At 41.7% G+C, this 22322-nt stretch overlaps 1 protein-coding gene and 1 pseudogene across 1 annotated transcript in view; one reads left to right on the top strand and one right to left on the bottom strand.

The window, feature by feature from the left end:
• Positions 1-22322, bottom strand: part of TENM4 (teneurin transmembrane protein 4) — a 743366-nt gene that overhangs the window by 310333 nt on the left and 410711 nt on the right.
• Positions 11635-11740, top strand: LOC139019142 (small nucleolar RNA SNORA51; annotated as a pseudogene).

The raw sequence follows: 22322 nt of genomic DNA on the forward strand, positions 1-22322 counted from the left end.
CTTGCGGATTCCTGACTCACAGAAACTGTATGAAATAATGTTGCTTTAAGCGGCTACATTTTGGGGTAATTTGTTACATAGCAATTGAAAACTAGTAGTAGGAGAAGGGTCATTTGGATTAAATAACAGGCCTCACAGATATGCTTAAAGCTTAAAGGCATCGCAAAGCCAATAATCCTACCTGAAGACTACAATTGTGGTGGCTGTTTCTCAACACAAACCTGGTGTTTATTTGTTCACTGGCCTATACAATTGCCTTTAACATTTTATTTTGTGCTTATTATGCACACAGTTAAGGCCTAGACCTCAAAACATTAAAAATAGAACTACCATATGACCCAGGAATTCCACTTCTGGGTATTTATCTGAAGAAATCCAAAACATCAATTTGAAAAGATCTATGCATCCCTATGTTCATTGTATACTTTAGTTGTATTCTCCTAACCTTAATCCTCTAAACCTGAATAATGTCAAATTTTGCAAAGAAGAAATAAAAATCTGTAAGTTATTAATAAATTAGCCCTATTGGACCCCAGAGCATATCAATAATTCAGCTGTGTTTATTATCAACTCTCTACATTAGCATGTTGATCATTACTGTCAAAATTTGCCTGATTCTGTTCATATTAACAAGGGGTTACATTTTGATCAGAACTTAGCATTTAAAGACTGGAAGAATCACAGGATGTGGGAAAAGATCTAGAAATATTTTTGGCCCAGTCCTTCGGTCTCCAGGCAGATGTTTGAACGGCGTTCGAATGTATCCAGAGTTAGAGATGCACACAGCCTTCTTTGGTAGCAACTGCGCTTTCTACTTTTTGTTTCATCCTAATCATCAAATAAATCTTTTCCCAACCCACTCAAACTTCTGCTGCTTCCAATTCGGCTCCTTCTCTTTTGCTTCATATTCTGAGAACATGAAGAACAGGTGTTAAGAACTCTCTTTAGAGAAGCCCTGCCATGCATTCAGAGTAATTAACTCGCAGCTCTGCCTTCTCATCCGCAGCTTACACAACCCCAGCTCTTTCCTCACCTCAGAGGGGTTTTCCATGAAGACCCTCCCTGAATTCTCCCTCTCTTCTAAGTGGCAGTGCTTGATGAATGCAGCCGTGGCCCAGCATGAGGATAAAAATGATGGTATTTCTACCCCATTTATTGGATCCACATATCACTTTAGAACTTATATTTACCGTTTTAGACTCACAGGTATGTTGGAGGTGTAAAAGTCATTTAGTCTCACCTCCTAATTTTATAGTTGAGGAAACTATGGCCCAAAGAGACCTGCTCAAGGTCCCCACGTGACAGCGTGGCCAAGTTGAGTCTGGAACCCGGGTGTTCTGCCTTCCCGCCAGGTCCCTCTCCACTCTCTCCTGCTCAGCCTGGGGTCAGTTGGGTGCATCCTCCCAAATCTACTGAATCTCCATCCTCTTGTTTCCGTGGACCACATAGGACCTTGCACCTGGTGCAGTAGTCCCCCCTTCTCGTGGTTTTGCTTTCTGCTATTTCAGTTACACCAGTTCAAGGGTCTGAAAATGTTAAGTGGAAAGTTCCAGGAATAAACAATTCATCGGTTTCAAATTGTGCGCTGTTCTGAGCAGCATGATGAAATCTGTGCCATCCAGTTCCATCCCACCGGGAATGTGAGTCAACCCTTTGTCCGGAATCTCCACGCTGTAGACGTTACCCGGCTATTTGTCACTTAGCGGCTGTCTAGGTTTTAAGATTGACTGTTGAGGTATCATAGTGCTTGTATTCAAGTAACCCTTACCATAGCTTAACGTTACGTCACAATGCCTACACCACAATGCTCACTTCACCTCATCATGTGGGCACTGTATCCTCTCTCATCATCACAAGAAGACAAAGGGTAAGTACAGTACAAGAAAGTATTTTGAGAGAGACCACATTCACCTAAGTTTTATTAGGTATTGTTGTTAATCTCTTCCTGAGGTCAATTTACAAATTAAACTTTATCCTCGGTATGTATGCATAGGAAAAACAGTATGTATAGGAATCGGCACTCTGTGGTTCCAAGCATGCACCGGGGATGGAGCAGATCCCCTGGGGATGGAGAGGACTACCTACTGCACTGACAGCAGTCTACACTGCAGCCCTGTTTGTAACGTAAGATACAGAAACAGCTGGGGCCCTACATGCCACAAATCTCATGAAGTTGTTAAAAAGAATGAGAAGAGCCCTGGCCGGGTAGCTCAGTTGGTTAGAGTGTCTTCCCAATACATAAAGGTTGTGGGTTAGATCCCTGGTCAGGGAACATATGAGAATCAACCAATAAATGTGTAAATAAATAGAACAACAAATTGATCTCTCTCTCTCTCTCTCTCTCTCTCTCTCTCTCTCTCTTTCTCATTCCTTTCCTCACCTTTCTCTCTAGACGTGTTTTTTTTTTTTAAAAAAAGATCTAAAAGTGTTACTGAGGAGTGATATACAACATGCAATATTCTGTAAAAAACAACCAACAACAACTTGAAGAACAGCAAATAGAGTATATAATTCTATGTGGTTTCAAAAGGTGTATGCACATCTGATTCTGTATAGAAATTTCTGGAAAGATACAAATAAAATTGTTACTGGCAGGATGGGGTTGATGCCAAAGACTTACTTTTCATTGTATACCCTTTAGCACTGTTTGAATTTTTAACCACGTGGTTTTATTACTTTTATAATAAAATATAAATGTTTAAAATGTTAATTCTGAGGATGTTCATTTATTTACTTGTCACACTTCTCTATTGATTTACTTTTTCAATTACCATGTATTACGTGTATAATTAGAAAAGATATTAAAAATAAATACACATTTAAAATAATGCTCCCCATCTGAACAATGGTTCTATAGGAATGCTTTTAAGACACAGGACACAGAGATGATCAGTGAGGTGTTTGTCACAGGGCAATGGTTTCTCGGGTGTGGTGTGGTGTGGTGTGTGAGTGCTTATGCGTGTGTGTGTGTGTGTGTGTGTGTGTGTGTGTGTGGTGTGGCCGAGTTGTGTGAGGTGGTTTTTGGTTGTTACAATGACTAAGGAGGCTATTGGTGGTACCCAAAACCCTGGAAGCAGGGATGCTAACAATGTCCTACCCAAAATGTCAATGAAGCCCTGCTAAGAAATACCGGTAGAATATTTCAATGCAGAGTTTTAAAATGTCTTCATCTATTCTCTCATATAAACTTCACATCTCCTGAGATTAAAAAAAAAGTATTCATGCCTTAACTGGTTTGGCTCAGTGGATAGAGCGTCAGCCTGGAGACTGAGGGGTCCCAGGTTCGATTCTGGTCAAGAGCATGTACCTTGGTTGTGGGCACATCCCCTTGGTTGTGGGGGTGTGCAGGAGGCAGCTGATCGATGTTTCTCTCTCATCAATGTTTCTGGCTCTCTATCCCTCTGCCTTTCTCTCTAAAAAAATCAATAAAAATATATTTTAAAAAAAGTATTCATTACATTCTTACCTACTGTTGACAGAGAGGAAACATGTGGAAGGTAGGTTACCCGAATATCTCAGGGAGAGTTCCCGGAGGAAGAAAGGTGGTGACAGGATTGTCCCTAGCAACCAAGAGGCAGGGGCATTTGCTGAATGCCTGTTCCCATAGCATTGAGCTGTCTGTTATATCTCTTACCATGGTTAAGTGGGTGGTATATTCCTATTTTACAGATGAGCAAACTAAAGCCTTGAGATTAGACCCTCAGCCCCAGGGCACTTGGCTAGGAAGCGGCTCAGCTCAAACCCTGGTCTGTGAGCCTCTGAAGCCCTTGCGCCTTGTGCTTCCCGACGTGGCCTCCTTCACAGCCCTGCAAGGAGACCAGGTGGCACCTGGAAGCAATTTCTCCTCTGGTTTCCCCCAGGACTCCCGCTACTTTGGTAGGGAATTCACAGTGGGAAATTAACCTCTGTCTGCAAGAACCAATTATACAGTCTAGAATGAAAAGAGCAATGTGGGCCTGGACTCAGGCAAAACACTGGCTCCCCCTCCCTCTGCCCCTGCCTGTGGAGGCAGCTGGGAAGGGAAAGGGGGGTGGAAGGCAGAGGAAATCCTGTTCTATTTTGAGAAAATAGTTGTGTTTGATTATCCAATAATACCAAGCTATAAAGCTGGGACAACTATGGATTTTCCCTAAATTTGAAAAATTGTGAGCCATTAACTTCTCACTCTTAAAGTAGATCCATTCAAAAGGAATGTAATTCCCCGTGTTATGTGTTGAGCAGGAGTCAGAGTTACTGCAGACTTCTCTTAGGGAAAGAATAGGAATTGAGACCTGCAAAAAACCTGCTGGTGAGAGAGAATGGGGAGAGTGAACAGCTTCTAAGAGATTCTGGCTTCTTTGCCATTGTGTCCTTACATGTAGGCACAGTGGATTTTTTCTTGTCACAGTATTTTATACTGTGTCCAGTCCTCATATCCTTGAGACTCATCTCAGTTATCACCTCTTCCAGTAAGCCTTCCCTGATCACTCCAGGCTGGTTTAGGGCCATCCAAGTCCCCAGAGTTCCTTTTCTCTAGTACTGATCTCTCTTGTCATAGGATTCTTTCTCTAGTTGGACTGTGCATATTTTATTTAGGACAGAAAACATACCTCACTCATCTCAGGATTCCTCTGGCCAAAAACACTGTGGGCATTCGGTAAGGGCTCTTCCTTCTGGGGTGTGAACTAATTTTTTCTGCTAAAGTCAGTGTTCCATGTGACCTTGAGCAAGGAACTGAACTTTACCATGTGGATAAGAGGACAGAAGGAATAACATGAGCAAAAGTGTAAAAATATAAAAACTTATTATTAAGAAATGTGTTGTGAGTATAGAGTAGAACAAAGTAGTGAAAAGCTCAGCATTTAAAATCAACCTTGAGAGAAAATCCTAGCAACATCAGTCACTATCTATGTGACTTGAGGTGATTTGCATACCTGTTAACCCCTCAGTTTTCTCACAGTAAGACTTTAAATTAGGTGTGTGCAAAGGACTTTAGAACAGTACCACCCACTCAGTGAATACTTAATAAATTATAGTTTAAAATATTATTATTATGAAAGGGGAGGTATTTCTCTTATGGAATGACTTGGCCCAACTCCTTCTTAGAAATTGTTGGGTTAGAGGTGCAGGATTTGATAACCAACATGTGTAACTTTTTATTCACTCACGTACTTCATACATTCATTCTACAAACATTTATTGAGCAACAACTATTGGCAAGACAGCCGCAGAGCAAGATGGATTCCTAGCCATCAAAAAGCTCAAAATCCTGTTGGGAAGATGAGGCATAGCTACAGAGTTATGGTCAAAGCAGAGTAAAAGGAGAGCTGAAGAAAAGGTGTTAGGGAAGCCTGAGGAAGAGGGAGCATTACAGATGGAGAAAACAAATCATGAAAAAGGGGAGAACTTGTGTCTTTCTCTAGTTGTTTTTAAGATTTTCTCTTTATAATTGACTTTTAGAACTTTCATTATGATTTTCTTTGTGTTCATTCTCCTTTGGTTTGTTGAACTTATCAGATCTGTGGGTTTAAAGTTTATATCACATTTGGAAAAAATTCAGTCATTATTTCATCAATTATTTTTACTGTCCTCATCTCTCTCTTATCTCACCTTCATTGATCCTAAAAACTTCTAATTACATGTCAAATGGACTCTTAATTACATGTTAAACCCCTTGGTATTGTCCCACAGGTCACTGAGCTTCTTTTTATTGTTTTGAACCTTTTTTTTTCTTGTCTCCCTCTGCTTCAGCTTGAATAATTTTTATTACCGCACATTCAAGTGCCTGATCTTTTCTTCTGCAGGGTTTAATCTGCTATTAAGTACATCAGCAAAATTTTTGTTGTAGATGTTATTTCTTTTTCATTTCAAGAATTTCCATCTGGTTCCATTTTTTAATTGAAATTCTTTATTTGCTCACTCCTTATGTTCATATTTTTCTTTAACTCCTTGACCATATGTATAGTAGCTGTCTTAAAGTTCTTGTCTGCTAATTCCATCATCTCTGTTATGTGTTTCTGTTAACTTATTTTTTCCTTACTAATGGGACCAATAAATACCTTCTTTACATATATATGGTAATTTTTTATTGTACACTGCATATTACAAATGCTAGAATGTTTATAGTCTGGATTTTTATTTATTTATTTAAAAAATGTTGAGCTTCTGTTTAGGTAGGCAGTTAATTTACTTGCAGGCTAGCTGATCCTTTCAAGGCTTATTTTGGCTTCATTAGAATAGGCCTAAAATACCCCTTACTCTATTGTTAGAGTAACCCTATTCCTAAAGCATGGCATTTTGGGGGCCTCTGTGAAGCTGATGCCTCTATTCTGGATGGTTGAATCTTAACTATCCATCTCTCAGCCTTGTGTGAGCAGTGGCAGGCAGTTAGTTGTCTTATTTCCTGGTAGAGGTAGCTGTTCTCTCCCCAGTAGATGTTCTTTGTCCAGCTTCATGACATGTATGTGAAGCTTAGTATTTGTCCAGAGACTCAAGAGAATCTCCATGTAGATTTCTGGACCCTTTCTCATTACTACCCTGTCCCACCAATTTTAGATTTGTCAGTTGCCTTAAACTCAGTAAGAAGGGTGTGCTTTGTTAGACCTCCCCTTTCCTGCAGTTTCAGAAAATTCCTCTAGACTGAGAGCTGGGGCAACCACCAGCTCATATTGTGTATTTTCTTTCTCTTAGAGACCATAGTTTTGTGTTGCCTTTTGTCCAATACCTGAAAACGGTAAATTTATATATTTTGTTCATTTTTACAACTGTTTATGTTAGGATGGTGGATTCACTTCCAATTACACCATCATCGCCAATGTGGAACTGTGGGGAAATAGAGAACTGGAATAGTTTCTTGAAGAATGGGTAGGATTTGGACATAATGCAATGAATGAGGAGGCTCATTTCAGGCAGAAGGAACAGCACGAGTAGCAAATATTTATTGAGCTCCTGCTGTGTGTTATGCACTGGGGATTTTGTGATGAATAAGACAAATGGAGACTTGCCCTAATGGAGTTTACATCTTGTTCTGATCTGTGTTCATTTCAACCACTCTCTGGATGCCTGCTCTGTGCAAGATGCTGAGCTGGTACAGGAAGTTGGTGTTATAAAGAGGAATAAAACACAATTTCTGTCTTCAGGGAATTCATAGTATTCGGGGGAGAGAGATAAATAACGAGTTACTTTCAACATAAAGTATGAAGCGAGATGACAATGTTATGCCTAGAGTGCTCTGGGAGGAGAGAGGCAGACTTTTAGGCCTAGCTTTCCTTATGATATATAGACACTGTGACTTCAAGAATGAGTAAGAGTTAACTGGGAGTAGAAGGGGTGGAGGGAGGCCTTCTAGACAATGGCAAAAAGGTCCAGACACACGTTATCTACAGGAAACTGTAAGTATCTCAGGGTGGCAATATGAGACTGGAGAAGCAGATCAGACCTAGAGGGGCCTTGTGTGCCAGGTTAAGAGTTTAGATTTTATCCTGTCGGCAATGGGGGAGCCATGAAAAGCTTTTAAGCAAGGGAGTGATAACCTGAAAACTCCTATCCTTGATATCTCCAGGCTCTCAGGAGTATTCAAGGGGAGGAAGGTAATGAGACTGGGAGGGCTATTAAAAGTGAACTCTCTTCCACCAGAAATTTGAAGGACCTTGTCATGAGGGCCATTTGAATTTTCAAAAAAATAGTACCAGATACTTACAAACAAATCCTGTGGTGTTAAGTCTTGTCAACAGAGCTATAGAAAAGCAACAGGTGGAGATGCATGTCTTCAAGAAGGTGGTAGGAAGGGAAGAATTAGAAACTCTCAGAGTTGTCATGGTTCTTAAAAATCATTCTGTTCTTCACTTCACTTTATAATTACATTGGAGGTGACTGAGACCCAGAGAGATGAGAAGCAGAGTGGGGGTAGCAAAAAGAGTTTCTGGTCTTTGGAGTTGGGCTGCTCTGAGTTTCAATCCTGGTTTGGCCATTACTCCAAATCACTGAAGCTCTCTGACTTTTAGTTCCTTCACTTACAAATTGGAGAATAACAAAACCTAACATATTGGATTGAAGGAAGACACATATGAGATCAGTGGAGTGTTTCCCACTGAGCCTAACCTGAGCTTGTGCATGCAGAGTCACCAACGCCTTAGACGTTCATTTGCTCAGCTGATTAACTGGGGGAGAAGAGAGCTCACAAAGACAAAAGTGTCCTTGGGAGCAGCCTCCAGAGCTGGGGGATGATACTGCCTTGAGGACAGCTGTAAATTTTTACACTAACCCTATCAGAAGGTGGGGTTTGTTTTTTCTCCCCTTGACTCTTGGCTGGCCCTGTGACTACTTTAGCCAATTGAATTAATCATCCCGCTATCACGAAAAGAAGTCCAAGCTAACCAGGCAGAAAGACCACTCAGACAGAGGTGCCAGACTTCCAAGTGACACTGTTACGGCACCAGCCATAAGTGTACAGCTGTCTCATATGTTCTAGCCCCAGCCACCCTAGGACTGCAGCTCATAAGAGACCCTGATCAGGACCCCCAGTCTTCCCTGTCAAACCATAGAACTGTGAGAAATCATACACAGCTGTTATTGTAAGCAACTGAATTTGGGGTAGTGTGTTGTACAGCAAAGGACACCCAGCGGAGCTCTGAGCCTTATGGATAAACTGAAGGAGCTATTATATTCTGGACCCAAGCAGTGCTGCTTTGGAACTTAGGGTCCAAGGTTTAGCATAGAGTTGGGTCTAGAGTTCTCCCTCTTTCTCTAGGAAACAATGTCTATGGTGCACTGTAGACAGTGTGACAGGTTGAGGTTTGCAGCTTTGGGAGTTCTCAGGGCTAGTCCCTTGAACAGAAGTATGGTGGTCTGTGAACTCCAGCTCTAAGGTCAGAGGCATGGTGCCACCTTCCCAGAGGCCTATAGGCACAGAGAATATTAACAAAGAACATGATATAAAGAACCCAGAGCTGACTTCTTGAGGACATGGGAGGTCCTTAGAGTCTTCCAGAAAGCCCTGAGCAAGACAGTGACTGAGCTGGAGGTCTTGTACAAGTCACTGAGGAAGAAATTCAGGAAATCTGGAACATTACCATCACTGAGACCATAGCTGATAAAATAGCAGATTTTGTATGTAAGGCTCCTTACATAATGTTTGGTGCATGATAAGTGCTCAATATGTAACAGCCTATATCATTAGGGACTTGGCCCTAATACCCAGGGTCCTACAGCACATTAACAGAGCAGTTCAGCACTTTCTCCCCATGAGACCCTGCCCCCTGCTGACTGCTCTGTGGTTATTTCCAAGGCAGCATCTGTCACTCCAAGAATGGGAAGCTCAGACTACTCTCTGGAGACTTAGGCAAATCCTTGCAGGCTCCAAAGTTTGCATATATTAGTCCTCGCTTTGGCACAAAAGATAGTACTCTGGTATGGGGGTAGTTATAAATCCCTGGATCTTAAAGCAAATGTTATCCTTCTCTGCTGGACAATTTAACAGAAGTAGCTGGGAAAAAATAAAATGACTGTTACAGCTTTAATACAGATCAAAATATGTGCAAAGTTATAATTCGGGGGCTACCCACAGATGGAGTGCAGCGCCCCTCAGGAGGGCGGTTGTAGGAGAAGGAAGTTTACTCTCAGCTCTCATTTTAAAGGCCCTGGGCCTCAGCAGCCACAGCTGGAGCTTATTCTTTGTTTCTTTCCCTTTGAAGTCTGGCTCTTGTTTAAAAAAGTATGTTTTTATTGATATTTTTTTAGAAAGAGAGAGAAAGGGAAAGGGAATAGAGAGATAGAAACATTGATGAGAGAGAGAGACATTGATCAGCTGCCTCCTGCACACCCCCTACTGAGGATCGAGCCTGCAAACCCGGCATGTGCCCTGATTGGGAATTGAACAGTGACCTCCTGGTATATGCGATGATACTCAACCACTGAGCCACACCGACTGGGCTGAAGTTTGGCTTTTGATCAATATGAGGACCCAAAGAAACAAGATAGGCCTCAAGTCATCAAGAGAAAGTTCTGGGGTAGCTTCTGTTATGGGCTAAATGTTTGTACCTCTTTCACCCCCACCCCCTAAGCTCCGATGTGATGGTATTTGAAGGTGGGCACTCACAATGAGAGTACCCTTCTATGAAGAGGAAGACAGATCTCTCTCTCCATGCACTAAGGCCATATGAACACACAATAAGAAGGTGACTGTCTACAAGCCAGGAAGAAGGCCTTTATTATCAAGAAACAAATCTGCTGGAACCTTAATCTTGGACTTCTAACTTCCAGATCTATGATAAATAAATGTCTAATGTTTAAGCCACCCAGCCTATGGTATTTTGTTATAGTAGCCAGAGCCAACTAAGACAGCTTCCTTGCTCATTACTCAATGAAGTCTTCTCCAAGCTCCACGCTATAGTAGAAAAGATAGAAAGACAAATAGAAAACAGAGCTGGAATTCTGGCTCAGCCAGTTTCAAGCTGGATGACACTGGCGAGTCATTGCACCACCATGGATCTAAAAGGACATTAGAAACTACAGAAGGTATTTTTGGCCATGGCTGAGTGAGAAGGTTGGCAAATACTCTTCCCTCAAAAGGAACTATAAAGTTGGAAATAACTTACAAAAACAACCATTTCAACACTCTGAAAACTGACCAAAGGCATATACAATATCAGAAATGTTTATGTTAAAAACACTGCCTTTAGTTCAGAACAGTGTTGTTATTGCCCTGGCCCTTTCAGTCCTCTTCAGGTTGGTCAGCACAGAGGTTCTGTCAGGGTAAGGTCACCACGAGGATTGGTAGCTTGACTGCTCCGGTTGAAGTGGTTCAGTTGATTGGGAGCAGTAGGTGATGCCATGGCCAGTGGCACTGCCAATGGAAGTGATGATCTTTGGCAGCAGGCAAGAGGGAGAACCTTGGCTCTACTAGCATGAAGTCATGGCTGGGGCAAGCATGTTCTTGGCTGAGATGTGAATGAATAGTGAAGATCAGAGAGGGCCCAATATATTAACACATTGCTGATCAACCCTAAAGTTGTGAGCAGGCATATAGGAGATGCAAAAGGACCCAGCAAAAAGAAAAAGCCAGAAAAGACAAAACAATGACCTGAAATTTGAATGTGCTCCCCTTCCCACACACAATTCAATTGACAAAACACTAGGCTTGATATGTTTTCACTTAACCTTTGTCCAATTATTGGTTGGACACTAAGCTATGCAGACAGAAGCTTAAAAGAATAAAAAAAATAACCAAAAGAGACATGAGTGTCATACTGTGAAAGAGAAAGATTTCACAGATTTAACCCATAGATGTTCTAAACAATGAGAAAAAGAGCAGGAACAACAATTTTCATGGGAAAAAAGCAGAACCCAGAGTTGCTACAATATAGTAATGAAAATGTCCAGTTTTCCAACAACAGAAACAACAAAACTACAACGCATAATAAGAAAAGAAAATATGACCCTTAATCAGGAACAAAAAGAGTAAATAGAAACTGGCTGAGATTGTTCCTAAATGTTTTAATTATAAGATAAATATTGCTAAGCAACTACTAAAAATGTTCAATGAACTAAAGAAAATCATGTCTAAGGAATTAAAAGAAAAAATAGCAAAAATTAATCTACCAATATGAAATCTTAATAAGGAGATAGAAACTCTAAAAAGAAAATGAAAATTCTAGAGTTAAAATACAAGAACTAAAACAAAAATTAAAGAATAAACTTATACCCCATATACACCTCAGCTCAGGCCCTTTGCCTGGTCTGTATTGTGAGTGGGGGGACATTATGAATAACAACAATAAAAAAGAATGAACTTAAAAGCAGACTCAAGATGTTGAAAAACAATAACTTAGTAAACTTGAAGACAGATAAAAAGAAAATATCCAATCTGAGGGAGGGGAGATAAAGTTGAAGGAAAATGAACAGAGACCCAGAGACATGTTGGTAACATAAACGTACCAACAAACATATACTGAGGGACCCAGAAAGAGTGGAGAGAGAGAGAGAAAGAAGAGTCAGAAAAAAGTATTTGGAGAAATAATAGCTAACACAAATTAGATGAAAGACATTAATCTACACATCTAAGAAACTCAATGAATCTCTAATAAGATAAATGCAAAGAGATCTATACATAGAAACATCACAATCAAACCATTAAAGCCAAAGAGCAAATCTTGTAAACAATAAGAGAAAAATTACTCATTGTTTTCAGGAGAGCATCAATACAATTAATGGCTGATTTATCATCTTAAATAACAGAGACCAGAAAAGCTAAAAGAAAAATGTCAACCAAGAATTTTACATTCAGCAAAACTTTCCTTAAAAGTGAAGGCATGATAAAGACTTTTCAGACAAGCAAAGATGAAGAGAATATGTTCTTAAGAGACCTGCCTTATGAAGTCTTTCAAGCTGAAAGGAAATGATACCAGAATATACTAAATCCACAGGAAGATATGAAGAACATCAAAATGGAAAATATGTAGATTACTATAAAAATTGATAAATCTACTTTTTCTCATTTTATCTCTTAACATCTTTTGAAAACATAAGCTTGTATACAGCAATAATTATACCACTTAATTTACACACACACAAAACAGCATAAAGAAGGGAGAAAAAATAGAGTCATCTTAAAGCAAAGTTCCTAGATTTTCTGGAATCAAGTTATTAATCTTCAATGGATTATGATCATTTAAAAAATGCATATCATAATATCTAGACCAACCACTAAAATATCCTTAGGTTAAAAATCAACAAAGGAATTAAAATGCTACACTAAAAATATTTATTTAATACCCAAAAAGGTAGTTGAGTAGGAATAATGGAATAAAAAAGACAAGGGACATATAGAAAACAAATAGCAAGGTGGAAAATATAAATATAATATCAAAATTATATTAACTATAAATGGTCTAAATGATCCAATGAAAAGGCAGATATTGTTAGACTAGATAAACAAGATGCAAATACATGCTATCTACAGGAAGCATAATTTTCATTGCAAGACACAAACAAATTGAAAGCAAAAAAATGAGAAAGACATACTATAAAAACAGAAAACATAAAAGAGCTGGAGTGGCTACTGTAATATCAGATAAAGTAGATCAAGGACAAGAAATATTTCTAGAAACAAAAAGGATATTTTATAATAACAAAGTTAATATGTCAAGAAAATACAAGGATTATAAATGAGTTTATGCCTAACAACAAAGCCTCAAAATTCAGGAATCAAAAACTGACAGAACCAAAAGAAAAACAGATCATTCAACAACAATAATTAGAGCTTTCAACAATCCACTCTCAATAATTGATAGAAAACTAGACAGAAAATCAGCAAGAATGTAGAACAACACAATAAGTGCATTAGATCTAACAGACAGCTATAGAACACTCTACCCAAGGAGTGTTCATTCTTTTCAAGTGAACATGGAACAGTCTCCAGGACAGAGCATGTGCTAGGCATAAGACAAATATCAGTAAACTAAAAAAATATTAAAATAATACAAGTTGTATCTATTTTCTGCATTTTAGAAATCAACAACAAAAATACATGAGGCCTCTTCATCCCTTTCCTGGTTTATTGTAAACATGGCCTGCAGTAACCATGGGGTAGCTGGCCCTCTCCTAGGAAAGGAATACTTTAATATATATATATTTCAGAGAGGAAGGGAGAGGGAGAGAGAGAGAGAGAAACATCAATGATGAGAGAGAATCATTGATTGGTTCCCTTGCATGCCCACTACTGGGGATTCAGCCTGCAACCTGGGCATGTGCCCTTGACTGGAATCAAATGCAGGACCGTTCAGTCTACAGGCTGATGCTCTATCCACTGAGCAGAACCAGGTAGGACAGGAATACTTTTTGAGGAAGTCAGAATGCTGTTCTCATTGATTCTCTTTTCCCCCTCCCTAATCAATACCTCTCTCTCTCTCTCTCACTCTCTCTCCATTAAATTAGAGTTGCAACCCCAAGTCAATGGGTGGCACCATTCCTCCTGAAAGACCTTTAAGTGGATGGACATTCAGTGTCAGAAACCATAAATAGGGAATATTCATTTACATCACCCTAAACCTATACAAGACAGCTACAAAAGACACAGATCTAAAAGTGGTGTTCTAAGCAATACTCAGAAGTTTAATTTATACTCAGGGATGTGCAGAACAGGGTTATTTTCCGAATTCCTAACCTGGGTCAAGTATTATACAAGTGTTTTAATATATTATTCCCTTGTATCTTTTCCAAAACTCTATGAGGCAGGCATGAGTCTCATTTTATGGTCGAGAGGCTCAGAGAGGTTAAGCAAGTTACCCAAAGCCACACAGGATGTGTAAGGACTGGGATATGAATTCACCAAATTTAGCTATATGGCATAGGCCTTGAGTACTACATTAGAGAGAAATGTTGCTGTTACAGAGAAGAGAGTTGCAGAGAACGCAATACAAAGAAGCATATGAAACACTTTTTTTTTTTTTTTTTTTTTTTTTTAGAAATTTAATGTTCAACTGTTAAGTGATAGGTCAAGATTTTACTTGATTTGAACACTGAATATTTTTATGATGCCATTTTAATACAATGGGTAGAAAGAATGTGTGTGAGAAGTGGCAGGGGAAAGATAGGCATTTATTATCCTCATTCTACCAATGAGAAAATCAGAGCTGAGAGACAGACCATGCAAGTGACTTGCCCAGAGTGACAAAGCACATTGAGAGCAAGGCAGGGTCTAGAACCCAGGCCTCTCGGACCCCAGTGCATGTCGCAAGAAGCAGCTATTCTGGACATCAGGGCCCAATAACTGAAGAAATGCCAGCTGTGTGTAGGCAACAGGATCCTGATCCAAACTGAGGTCATCTGGCCACTGCTGGAGAGGTGCTAAATGCTACCCACATGGAGGAGAACAAGGCCTGTCCTCCCAGAGGGCAGAAGGTTTGGTTTTTTTGAAATATATTTATTTATCTATCTATCTTTAAAAAGTCTTTATTGATTTGAGAGAGGGGAAGGAAGAGGGAGAGAGGAATAGAAACATCAATGATGAGAGAATATCATAGATCGGCTGTCTCCTGCACACCCCCTCCTGGGGATCGAGCCAGCAAACCTGGTATGTGCCCTGACTAGGAATCAAACTGTGACCTCCTGGTTCATAGGTCAATGCTTAACCACTGAGCAACATCGCCCAGGCTAGAAGGGTGTTAGAAGCCTGTGCATCTCCACTCCCATTTAGGGGCATACAGGAAAGGGGTGTCCTCATTCCAGGAGAGCTGTGTGATGGGGGCAGGATGCCTCTACCACTCACTCTTCCACCTGTGCACCGTACACTTTCTTTCTCTCTTAAAGGATAGCCATCACCCCTAAATCTTCTCCTTTGCTTTGCCAAATCCACTTACCCTGCCTACAAGAGCAGCGAAGAGGTGGCTTTGGTGGTGACTGTGCACTGAGCACTCTGCACAGGCCCGTTTTGTCCTGTTTTCACTAGTTCTGCCCCAGATCCAGTCCTGACTTGCTGTGTGGAGTTCTACCAGGCACCACTTAGCAATGCGCCTTGCCACTGGGTTGAAAACAGCAGGGGACTAGAGAGTTTTAGACCTGCAGCTCTTGCTCGGTGAATGGGGTTTTTATGAGGCCGACACAATCAGTCTTGCATACAGGGTGCTAACAATTTTTATGGCTGGCTGGGATTTGTTGGAAGCGCCAAGCTGGAACGTGATGGAGTTCCCCATTAGAGAATGTCCCCAGGAAAGAGGGCTTGCATGGTTCCCTGGTACTCAGAGGTGTCAGAGAGCTGGTTTTATGGAAAGCAATTTCCTCAGTAAAGAAAAAATATGCTCCTGAGACGGAGCGATTTGAGCACAGGGGCTCTGCCACCCTGGGTTTAACGGGCTTCCTTAGCAGGCGGTCCGGTGATTGCAAAGACAAATGGGCCCTGCTGGTTCTTGGCTGCCAGCAAACTCTCCTTCCCTTCCGTTCTTTACAAATATGCATTTTAAAAATAAAGTAAAAAGTTTGAAATATAGAAAATGAGCTGTGAGGGCATCATCCACTCAATACTCTTGTCAACATTTTGTTATACATACACAATGTTTTTGACATAGCTTGGATGTAGCTATGATAGATTTTGTAACTTTCTTTTAAACATTTTATGAGACACATTTTGAAGTCGTGAACATTGCTCTGTAGACCTCATTTTAAGGAACTTAATAAATTCCATTAGGTAGAGGACCAGAAAGTGGTAGCAATGTTTCCATATTGTTGAATATGGAAGTGGATTCAGATTTTTTAAAAATATATTTTATTGATTTTCCACAGAGAGTTAGAAACATCAATGAGAGAGAAACATCGATCAGCTGCCTCCTGCACACTCCCCACTGGGGATGTGCCTGCAACCAAGGTACATGCCCTTGACGGGAATCGAACCTGGGACCCTTGAGTCCGCAGGCCGATGCTCTATCAGCTGAGCCAAACTGGTCAGGGCCAGATTTTTAAAAAAATTATAAATAATGACACCGTGAACATCTGGGAACATAAAGCTTTGTTCATACTTCCAATGAATTCCTGGAATAGGTCTCTAGAAGAAGAATTACTGGGTCGGGAATTGTCTACTTTCAAGTGTCCTGATAAATCTGACCAACCTGCTTTCCGCAAAGGTGTTCTCCATCTACACTTGCATAGGCCCTACATGGGGATGTCGGTATCACCACACTGCTGCCAGCACCGAGGTCTGTAGTTTTCCACAGGTCTACTAATTTGCAGAGTACCAAATGTCACCTTATTGTGTTTTAATTTGCATTTTTAGATGAATGGTAAGGTTGAACTTCTTCCTCATTTGTTTATTATCTGTTTGTATTTCTTTGGTTCTATGGGAGGCTTAGTGTTTTCCTTTTACTATAGAAAGGATTACCTGCCATATTATGTTACAAAATTATTTATTTATTTTTTTACCTATTTGTTATTCCTGGCAAACTTTTAAGCAAAACCCAATGCTGGACATACATGGGTTTCTAGTTACTCAGATTGAGCTGTACAATAGTCACTCCGAGGATAGTCCAAGACCCTGCTTTTGGCAGCAGGGGTTTGGTGTGTTTAAGCTTTGGATAGGTATGTGAGGTGCCTAGGCTCGGCCCAGATTCAGCTGCAGGTTCCCAAACATGTATTGGATTCTTCCCACAAGCCTGACCATGTTTGTCCAGATCTTGGGGAGGTAGAGGAGATGAGTAAAACATGGCCCTTTAAGTTTTCAGCCTACTTGAAAATAAACAAGAACACCCAAGTTTGGAGTCTAAGGCAGGGGGAATAAATGTCCTTCGTTAGGGGGTACAGATCCAGCACCTGAGATTCAGGTTCTTAAATTCTGTAGAGCAGCGGTTCTCAACATGGGGGTTGCAGCCCTTTGGGGTCGAACAACCCTTTCACAGGGGTCGCCTAAGACCACCAGAAAACACATATATAATTGCATATTGTTTTTGTGATTAATCACTATGCTTTAATTATGTTCAATTTGTAACAATGAAAATACATCCTGCATATCAGATATTTACATTACGATTCATAACAGTAGCAACATTACAGTTATGAAGTAGCTACGAAAATAATTTTATGGTTGGGGGTCACCACAACATGAGGAACTGTATTAAAGGGTTGCAGCATTAGGAAGGTTGAGAACCACTGCTATAGAGCATTATGGTCAGCCCTTGAATCCAGGAATCCCGATACTTAGGCCACAGGATCATACAATGTTGTTGCTGAGGGGACATTATCAATAATCTAGTTTAACATTCCTATTTTACAGATGAGATAACTGAGGCCCAGATACTTGACCAAGGCCTTGCAGCAAGGCAATGGCAGGGATGGTCTGGAATCCAAGTCTCCTGCTCCCCAGTGTGGGCTTTCCTTGAGTACCTCAACTTCAATTTCTTTATATACCATTCTCTCCTGCCCTTCTCGCCTACCTGCCTACCTCTACATGATACCTTTGATGTGCCAAGGATAAGGACATGGAGTTAGATATATAGTTCTTACATATTTTTCTTCCTAGTCTGTGGGGAGAAAATGGGTAAGTAATCAGAGGAACATAAGAGTAAACACTTTGAGCCACTGGAGCTCAGAAATGGTTTGAGGCAATCAGGGTGGAAGCCTTCATTTGGCTATTTTCAACCCTATGCATTTAGCTTTCCCCATTGGGCCCATCCCTGCAAGTAGGGTTTCAAGCCAAGGCCCTAAAGAAGAGAGATGGCTGTGGGACTATCACACCTACCTTCAAGACCCTTACTGGAAAAGCTCTAAAGAAGGGGGCGTCCTAACCGGTTTGGCTCAGTGGATAGAGCGTTGGCCTGCGAATTGAAGGGTCCCAGGTTCGATTCCCGTCAACGGCATGTACCTTGGTTGTGGGCACATCCCCAATAGGGGGTGTGCAGGAGGCAGCTGATCAATGTTTCTCTCTCATTGATGTTTCTAACTCTCTATCACTCTCCCTCTCCCTTCCTCTCTGTAAAAAAACAATAAAATATATTTTAAAAAAAAGAAGGGGGCTAAGTGCTGGTGCTTCCTGTGACCGCCCATATGCCAGGCAATTCCCCATTTAATCCTTGTAACAACCCTGACCCGAGAAGAGAATTTATTCTATTTCCAGAGAAGGAAATTGAGGCCGAGTCTGACATACCATAGGTGCTTATCAACCCGACCTCATCTCCAAGCTCTTGAGAAATGCCAGTTTCTCACAAATATGAAGAATTCTAACTCTTTATCTTATTTTGCTGAATGAGATATAGAAGGTATAAGAGAGTGTTTACTGAGGGTTTGGCATATTCATATAGGAGAGATGCTTACAGTCCAGGCACTTCTCCCATCCACAGTACGCCATTGGGGCCAAAAGTGGCTGCTCAGCCAAGGACTACATTTCCCAGCTCCCCCTGCATCGAGGTGGGACATGGCCCTGGATGTCACTCATAGAATTGAACATCTTCTCAGCCCAGATGGTTAGGAAGCAAGTCTGCCTTCTGCACCTTTTTCCTCCTTTTGCAGATGACTCTAAAGCTCCAAAGAATGGGAGAGCCACAAGATAGGAGTTGGAATCATTCCCGGCACAAAAGAATGTTGCCTGCCAACTAGGAACACTGTATCAGACTCTCATGGACAGGATGTATTTACTTCAGCTTCTGCAATTGTGGCATTTCCTACCATAACTGGCATTATCCTAACTAATATACTTGATGTGGTATATTTTTTGTGCCTTTCAAAGTGGACATCGGGGCATGGCAGACATTCAGGGGACACAGCTCTGATGAAATGCGTCCGGGATTCTTTCTTTAATGCCTTTCCTAAGAGCAGCCACACTAGGCTGTCTCCCACCCCTTTCCGGTCTCCTGCATTCCTCATGGTGTCTCTTCAGGCCCCCGTGCTCTTCCACCCTGACAACATCCTACCCTTCGTTCATGCCACCCTCAAATATCACCCCTCGAGGAAGTTCTCCCTAGGCAGAATTTATTACTCCATGTCACTGTCACTTTTATCAGACTTGTCCTGTTTTTATTTTTATTTTTTCTTGATGACTCCCTCCTGACCAGCCCTCCTCTACTGAGCTCTCTGGGGTAGGTGCTAGGCCCAGTGCAGCGCAGGCCTGGTGCAGACATGCTGGGGAAGTGATTGGATTCTAGCACTTCCTCTGCAGCACCAGCTTGGAGGGACTAGTGGAGCTCGTGGATGGCTGGATGAGCCCGGTCTACTGCATGCCGGGAACTGTGCTAGGCACTAGGGATATAAATAGCAAAACTGTCCTCATGGACAGATAAAAGGATTGCCATAGAGTATGTCAGGTAGTAAATAAGACTATAGAGAAAAGGAAAGAAGGAAGGGGAGAAAACTGGCCAAATCAGGCCCCTGTAAAAGGGCTGTGATCAGTTTCTGTTACCAGTCCAGGTGTGGGAGGAGGGAGCTGCTATATGCATGCTGTGTCTGCCATTCCTGATTAAATGCACCCTGGTCAATTACAGAGGAGGACATACTCCAAAGACTCCTCACCTCAATCAATCCCAGTCAAAGCCCAAAGCCTTGACCGTGACCCTAAGCCCCACGTGATGCAACTGCTCCGTGAGTACTGCCCTTCTGGCCTCCTCACCTTTGCTCTTCTTGAGCTCACTAAGACCACCCACAGGGCCTCCTTACTCTCACTCAGACTCACCAGGCACTCTCCTGCCTTGGGATCTCTGTATTGGCAAGTCCTCTGCTGGGAAAATTCTTCGCCCACTTGACTTACCCCTCGCCACTTGTAATTCTTTACTCAAATATCACCTCTTCTGTTACTTTTCTAACTGCTCTATTTAAAATGGTAATCTCCCACCCTGGCTGGTGTTGTTCAGTGGTTAGAGCATCAGCCTAAGCACTGGGTCATGGGTTTGATTCCTGGTAAAGGGCAAGTACCTGGGTTGCAGGTTCCCAACCAATCGATGTGTCTCTCACACATTGATGCTTCACTCTCTCTCCCCCCGTCCCTTCCTTCTTTTCTCCCTTCCACTCTCTCTAAAATAAACCAATATCTGAGTGAGGATTAACATAAATATATAATTAGAATTTCGACCTTCCTCCCCACTAACCTTCCTACCTTATATTCCAGTTTTCTCCCCTTCCTACTTTCCTTTTCTCTATAGTCTTATTTACTACCTGACATACTCTATGGCAATCCTTTTATCTGTCCATGAGGACAGTTTTGCTATTTATATCCCTAGTGCCTAGCACAGTAGACCGTCCCTAAATATTTGTTGAAAGAATTGATAACAAAGAAGTAAGTTTGGGCTCATGCTGTGGGACATTTCCAGTGTCATGAAAAGCTGCCCTTTGCCTCAGCATCTAACATAACTGTTATCTCCAGGATGCCCCAGCCTAGAGGACCTTAGGAGCCATCACCTGGCCACTCTCTTCTCTGTTCCCCACAGCTCATGGTGAAGTAAGAGTGAACCTCTCTCTCTGTGCTGGCCTTAGCTGGCAAGGGGGCGGGGTGGCCACTGGAACTTTGGAATCCATTTATCTATTAATTTATTACCTAATTAAGGCCCACAATGACAGTGCTATTTATTCCCAAATGCCCTCAAACTAAGCCAATACAGCATAATGCACATTCTAATCAATTACAATGGTTCTCCTTAATGCCTGCCGTCAGCAGCCAGTAACTGCTGCACTCGCGTCCAGGGCAGGGAATTGCCTTTTCACTTCATTAGGCCCCAAACGGTCTAATTGAACAGTGGCCACCAGGGCTCTTAGAGAGTGAGAAGCAGCCTGGTCCGGGCGCCCGGTGAGGAGTGAACAAGGCTCTTTTCGAGGGGAGAACTGCCTTTTGCTTGTCATTTGTAAACTGAGTTATAACCACAGAGAAAGTGGCCTGTGGGAGCCAAGGTGGACAAAAATGGGCACAAGAGCTTTAATGCAGCCTCGGCCGTGTGTTATAACTTTTCCATCTGGGAAGGTGAGGGCAGGGCAGTGGATGTGCAGACAGCTCCTTATGGTCAGTGGCCTCTCACGGGGCTTGAATCACACTCTGATAGATGGACTTACTGACATACTCACACATACTGACATATGGACATACTGACATACTCACATATACAGATAGCTGACATGCTCGCACATACTCTGACATATAGACATACTGACATATTCGCCATGCTCTGACACATGGACATACTGATATGCTTGCACATGCCCTGACACATAGGCATACTGACATATTCGCACATACATATTGACATACTCGCACACACTCTGACATATGAACATACTGACATACATATTTGCACATACCCTGACTTATTCGGTCACACTCTGACACTGTACTTGTTTCACTGCTTCTCTCTACAATAGTGTGGCAGGCACTCCCAAAAGTTGGGAGCCCCTTTAAAACTGAGTTCTTGTATTTCCAGGTCCTGGCAGAAGGACACAAGGAGATGTTTGTTGAACTGAACTAAAATAGAAATACCTCATTAGGCTGTTGGGAGCAAATATATGTAGGAAGCTCAGCACACGGTAATGATGCTAATGATCACTAACACTTAAACACTGCTGCCTGCGGGCGCCTTCTAAGCACTTTACACGCATTGGCACGTGGCGCCCTCACAGCCACCACAGGAGGTAGGTACTGTTTTTATCGATAACCTTAATGGAGAATTGAAGCTGAGCTGGGATTTGAACCCAGGAAGCCTGGTCCCGAGTTTGTGGTCTAAGCCAAAACAACTGCAACTACTTTTGCTGCGCTTTTGGTGCCAGGAACCATTGTGATCAAATGATGCTCCACTGCCCCTGTAGGTGCCAGGAATGCCAGTGGCTACCTCCTCCCATTTCACATGTGCATCACCAACGTATGATTCCATAAAAAAAGCCATTCAGTGCGT

This window comes from Myotis yumanensis, unplaced genomic scaffold (assembly GCF_028538775.1).
Source record: "Myotis yumanensis isolate MYYU_CA2020_CCGP unplaced genomic scaffold, mMyoYum1.0.hap1 SCAF_10, whole genome shotgun sequence".
Classification (NCBI taxonomy): Eukaryota; Metazoa; Chordata; class Mammalia; order Chiroptera; family Vespertilionidae; genus Myotis; species Myotis yumanensis.